Source organism: Pteropus medius, unplaced genomic scaffold (genome assembly GCF_902729225.1).
Source record: "Pteropus medius unplaced genomic scaffold, Ma_sr-lr_union100, whole genome shotgun sequence".
In the NCBI taxonomy this organism is placed as follows: domain Eukaryota; kingdom Metazoa; phylum Chordata; class Mammalia; order Chiroptera; family Pteropodidae; genus Pteropus; species Pteropus medius.
The window spans coordinates 938,154-944,931 of record NW_024348530.1 but is presented as its reverse complement, the minus strand read 5'-3'; the positions used below and the strand labels follow the sequence as shown (position 1 = coordinate 944,931).

The following is a 6,778-nucleotide window of genomic DNA, read 5'->3' as shown; positions in this document are numbered from 1 at the left end:
GGAACTGAACAGACACTTTCCCCAAAAAAGACATACAAATGGCCAACAGACATATGAAAAGATGCCCAAATTCACTAGCAATAGAGGAAATGGAAATCAAAACAACAATGAGATAATCCCTCACACCTGTTAGAATGGCTATTATCAATAAGACAAAAAATAACAAGTGTTGGAAAGGATGTGGAGATAAAGAAACCCTCATGCACTGCTGGTGGGAATGTGAATTAGTACAGCCACTATGGAAAACAGCATGGATCTTCCTCAAAAAATTAAAAATAGAGCCACCATATGACCCAGCAATCCCTCTTCTGGGTATCTAAAATATTTAAGAACAGTCTGCGGCCATGCTACCCTGAACAATCCCGATTTTGTCTGATCTCGGAAGCTAAGCAGGGTCGGGCCTGGTTAGTGCTTGGATGGCAGACTACCTAGGAAGACCAGGTGCTGTCAGCATAAAAAAATAAGAGATTGTAAACTGACAAGGTCCTTGCAATCTGTGAGGTCAACCAAGGGTTGCCTTGCCTAAAAAAATAACATAAAAAATAAAAATAAATAAATAAATAAATAAATGATTTAAGAACATTTGTTAGTAAAGATATGTGAACCCTATGTTCATTGCCACATTATTTACAGTAGCCAAGACATGGAAACATCCTGTATCTTTTAATGGATGATTGGATAAAGAAGTGATATGTATATACCATGGAATACTACTCAGCCATAAGAAAAGATGAAATATTGCCATTGCGACAACATGGATGTCTTGAGAGTGCCATGCTAGGTAAAGTAAGTCAGATGGAAAAAGACAAGAACCATATGATCACTTATATGTGGGATATAAAACTGAGAACAACAAACAAATAAAACCAATTCATAGACACAGGTAACGGAAAGGTGGTTTACTAAAGGGAAAAGGGGGTGAGGGAAAATGAAATGGGTTAAGGAGATCAAATATATAGTGATGGAGGGAAATTAGACTATGGGTGATGAGCATGCAACACAAAATGTAAATGATGTAGTATAGAATTGTACCCTTGAAACTTTTATAATGTTATTAACCAATGTCACCCCAATAAATTTAATTAAAAGAAAATAAAAGAGATAATTAAAGCCTATAGTCTTTAAGAGCCACTCCAAATCTAATTTTATTTCACCTAAGAAAGGAAGAATTCTTTAAATTGTTATGTAATGCACAATGCCGTAAAATTCATCCTTTGGCATGCATAATTCAGTAGTTTTTAGTATATTCACAATGTCGTGTAACCATCACCATTTTCTAATTCCAAAATATTTTCATTACCTCAAAAGCAAGCCTATTACCAGTCATTCCCCATATTCAGCCCCACCCCTCCTGCTCCTGGCTCCTTGAAACCATTAATCTACACTTTCTCTGTGAATTTGCCTATTCTGGAAATTTCAAATAAATGGAATCATACAATACCTGGACTTTTGTGTCTGGCTTCTTTCACTTAGCATAATATTTTCAAGTTTCATACACGTTGTAGTATTTATCTATACATCATTTATTTAAGGCTGAATAATATTCTTTTGTACGGATATAATCACATTTTGTATATCCATTTATGAGTCGATGGATATTTAGATTGTTTTCATGTTTTGGCTATCATAAATAGTACTGCTATGAACGTTCTTATATAAATTTTCATATAGGCTTATGTTTCATTTTTCTTGTGTATATACCTAGAAGTAGAATTGCTGAGTAATATGGTAACTATTTTACTCATACAAGGAAATGTCAACCTGTTTTCCGAAGCGGCTGTAATATTTTACATTCCCATCAGTGATGTATGAGTGTCTTAATTTCTCCAATCCTCACTAACACTATAAGTCTTCTTGATTATAGTAAACCTAATGGGTTTGAAGTGGTATTTCATTATGGTTTTGATTTGTATTTCCGTGATAGCTAATGATGAGAATCTTTTTATGTGCTATTGAAGAAAAGTCTATTCAGATCCTTGGTCCATTTTAAAATTGGTTTATTTGCCTTTTTATTGCTGAGTTGTAAGAGTTATTTATATATTTTGGATACATGTCTCATCAGATAAATGATTTTTAAACATTTTTTCCTCATTCTGTGGGTTGTATTTTTCACTTTCCTCATAATGTCCTTTGAAGCACAATTTTAATTTTGATGATGTTCAATTTATTTTTTTCTTTGGTTGCTTATACTTTTTGGTGTCATATCTAAGAAACCATTGTCTAATGTAAGATCATGTAGATTAACCCCTATGTTTTCCTTTATAGTTTTTTGTTTGTTTGTTTGTTTTTAGTTTTAGCTCATATTGAGGTCTTTGTCCATTTTAAGTTAACATTTTTGTGTATAGTGTGAAGTGGTGGTCCTAAATTTATTCTTTTACTTATGGGTATTGAGATGTCCCGGCCCCATTTGTTGAAAAGGCTATTCTTTCCCCATTAAATAATTTTGACATTCTTGTCTAAAATCAGTTGACTCTGCCAGCAACAACCAGTGGTATCTTCTTTTTTTTTGACTGTGGTATTTACTATATTACTACTATCTTCATAGTCTTCTTTATCATCTGTGTTGTTATTTAAAATTATTTCTTTTGAGGACAGAGATAATGAGTTATGAATATTTATATTCCCCAAAGCACATTGCCCGATATTTTGTATGCACAATAGGTTTTAGGTTTGTTGAATGAACGTTGAATGGATGAAGAGAGTTTAATACTTTCCTACCCTATTGTCCTCAATTCACAATTTAAAGTGTGACTGAATTTTTCCACCTTCATTTCCCAACAAAAATACATAATTTTGAAGATATTTAAGGAAATATAAAAATAAATGAGAGTTACCTTATATATGAACCCCTTCACTTCTAATCTCCAAATTTTTTCTTCTCCATAAAGTCAGGAATGCTTCCTTTGTAACTTGAGTGCCCCCCGCCATGGAAACATCTTTATTTCTCTTTTCTACTTTGTAAAATACAACATAATTTAATTATGACTGGCACATTATTTTTTGTTACCTTCTTAAGAAATATGTCAAATGACATTGTCACCACTCAAGGGAGTGTTTAGTTACTTGCAAGCACCAGAACTAGTTCTCTAGTATTTGATGAAAACAGATGGTAGCATTTCCAAACACAAGGTGTATCTCCATTCTACAGTGTGGACAGGAGCAAAGGCAAACTCAATATTCAGGTTAACATTTGATTCGATTTATTATAGATTATTAGCCCAGCTTGAGGATTTGCCAACAATTGTCTTGTGAATCCTTTATTCTCTTTCTTCGCCTACACAGAGTGTGTTGCAACAGATTGCTTAGCAACTCAAAGTTCATCTAGCCCAGAAGACTTGAAAAAACATTTTGGATTTAGTCATGCTGAATGAGCCATGTTGTTTCTCTATCAGGTCGAGGCTGTGCCACACTTAGAAAAATTAGTTATTCCAACAAAATGGTGTTTTTTCTCCTTTTCTGTGCCAGAATGAGGCTCCGGGGCGGGGGCGGGGGAAGCAAAGGTGGTATTGATTTAAGAAATTTCAAAGCTTCCAAACCACCAGAACTCAAGTAGCCATGGAAATGGCCAAAAATGTACTTGGACTGCATGGAAATTGGGGACCATTTGAGGAAAAGTTACTCTGTAGAATTAGAAAGGCTTGTATTGAGTTGGTGTTTTAGGGAACAACAGGAAAAAATTGGGCTCCTTTGTGTGGGTTCATGACGTAAGTGGTAGTACTGGTGATAAAGGAAATGGGTTTGAAATGCAGGTCAAACATATGTCCAGTAAAGGATTTTTGGAAAAAAAAAATCTAGTTTTAAGTTTATTCACATTTCATTTGCTTAAGAAAACAATAACCTTTCTTATTGGGGTGTCAGGAAAGAAAAAAGATGATTTACTCTTCTTACTATCTTACTAGACAAAAAGGTGTGCCATGTTTCTAAGTTGGCTTATATACAAAATCAAGGTTAAAAAAAAAATTAATGCATCTTGTCCCCATGACCCCTTAGGCATGTTAAGAGGTTTTAAGACTGTTACAAATTGATTTAGCAAATGTGACATGGACATAATTTATGGAATTCATCATATTTTTTGTAGTTACGACAAAATGAACCCCATCAAAAAACACCTTATTTAGGCTTTCATTTGTTCATGAGCTGACTGACTTCTCTTGACCCAAGAGACTAGCCTTATGTTAAGTGCTATGTTCATGAGGACTCGATGCAGCCACACTGCAGGGGCCCACTTTCTATGCCACCTGCTTACATCTATTTTCCATATCATCAGTGTTCACTGCCCCAGTTGGGCCCTCTCTAGCAACACTAGCCCCAAGAACTTGGCTTGCCAATATTAGCAAGATTCTCAGTTTCAGAATTCTAGCTTTGTACCTGGTGTCACTTGTGCAGCCTACGCTTTCTTATTGCAGTGTTTATTTCTGCTATTGCTTCATCATTTTTTATTTCTCTGACTCAACTCCAGATAGTTTTTTGCTCAATCTCTGGCAGGTTGTTAACCAAAATGTGTGTTTGGGGTAGCGATTCATTCTTCCATGTTGACATCCACATCTGACATCATCATTAATGCCCAGCACAAATTTCTCAGATTCTAGATCTGTTTCCTGTTTCTGCATCCAACTCTTTGCTACAAAGTATATTTCATGTAAATGTCACTTTTTTTTTCAAATGTTTCACATGCTCTGCAGTGGAACCATATGCCTTATAGAAATGATGCCTTTTCAAGTCTGTATCCAAACACAGCTTGTCAATGACCTCTCAGAAATTCTAAGTCAGTTTGTAAGCTTTTGCACTTCTGAAATTATTTCTTTAGGGCTTGTAACCTTCTTCTCATGTTATTGCCTACATTCTGTACTCCTGTGCTGTTTTTTGACATAAACCACAATCACTTAACCACTCTTTTTCTTGCCCTTTCAATTAAGCACATTCAGCTGAGCTGCTGCCTCAGGTGAATGCTTCCTCTCTCTGAGTTTGGGGCTATCTCTGTCACAGAAATCCTTCTACTTTCGACTTTCTTCAATCCTAAGACTATTTGCTAAGCTCTTAAACATCAGTAAAGTTCAGTTTTCAGAAAACCTACACTGAGCAAGAAATAACGTTGCTAATTTTAGGCAATTAATTTAAGAATTATGGTCAGTACTATGAGTTGTTTACTTGAGCAGGACCCCCAGGAGAGCCATACTGATAAGCAAGTATATTGTGACCTAGTATGTAAACGTGACTTGAGAGCTGTTGGTTTTCCTTGTTTACATAGTTGTCACCATTGTTGCACAATTATTAACGTTTATTGAGCATTCACTATGTGCTAGGCAGTCTGCTAAGGGCTTTATGTGAAGAATCTCAGTTAATATTCACAGTAGTCCTTCACAGTAGATTCTATTAGTATTTCTGTTTTACAGATGAGGAAACAGAGTCTCAGGAGGAAATGACTTGTTTAAGGACATACAACTAGTAAGTGGTAGGTCATGTATTTAAACTTAAGTAGTATAACTTCAAAGTCCATATTTCTCTTAACTTTCACAGTGTACAGCCTTCTTATAATGATATCAATGTCCATTGTACACTTATAATAATCCAGGCATGCAGTATAGCTAGCCACCATGTATTTATTATTGTATGAATAATTTCATTGGCCCTTTGATACAGGAGGCATCATTATTTTTCTTTTACAGATGAAGAAACTGAAGCTTAAAGAAAATAAGTAGTGTCTCCAAAGTGATGCAACTAGTAAGTAGTAGAGACAGGATTTGAACTCGTATCTCAAAACACTATGCTATATTTTATCAATAAAGGATTATAAACTAACAAACAGAAAAGCTGATCTACAGGTTTCTACAACAAGAAGCAAAAATCATACTTTATATCCTGCTGCTTGCAGGACCTATTAAAAGAAAGATATTGGATTATATAATCAATATTAATAATTTATGTATTCCTGATATTATTGTTATTCTCGATATTAAAAGTTTTGCCAAAGAACAAGGAATCAATGCTTTTCTTTATTAAGAGATGTGGCTTACCAAAGGATCCCAGAACCATCTTGTCAGAAGTAGCACTAAGGAGAGGTGGAGTAGAATGTGGCATGTACCCTTAGGAAAAGTGAATATATATAAATGTGTATTATAGTGGACACGACAACATAGCAAAAGAAAGTGTTACTCAAGGATTGAATTTTTATAATATGCTCCAATCCACTCTCGCCCCTAAAAAGACTTGCCAGTGAACTGCTAGGATCTATATTTGGCAGGAAAGATTGGAACATTGAAGAAACAGAATATTTGACTAGAGAAGTTAGGAAAGATGATTTAAGACTATGAGCTACTCACCAAGGAAGGCAGGCCAGGGTAGATTTCTACAGTGGGAGGCATGAAAGCCCTGGGTAGTAAGGGAATATGTGGCATTAATTATGAGAAGCCCACTAAAAAGATAAGAAAATACTCAGAGAAAGATTTTTATCTACTTTAAACTTTGATCACAGTTAACCTTAATTTAAGGCATTATATATTCCTACTTTTGAGAATCTTAAAATTATCTGAAATAAATTAAAAGATTTTAGTTTTAATTCTAGAATTCAGGTTGGGAAATTTCTGCTTCCCAACATACTGATGTTAGCATAGATTTAGAATTTTCGGACAGGCTTCTCTTGGAATCTCTTTCCCTGGCTTAGCCTTAGAAATGTGGCATCTGTCTGGCAGCCCTTTATACAGCTACTCTTGAATTTCCACTAAAGTACATATGAAGACATAGAAAATAATGAGTACTCACAAAAAGGCCGACAATTTAG

General features: G+C 34.9%; 1 pseudogene; it reads left to right on the top strand.

Annotated features, from left to right (window-relative positions):
* Positions 1-334: 334 nt before the first annotated feature.
* Positions 335-453, top strand: LOC120616439 (uncharacterized; annotated as a pseudogene).
* Positions 454-6,778: the final 6,325 nt, after the last annotated feature.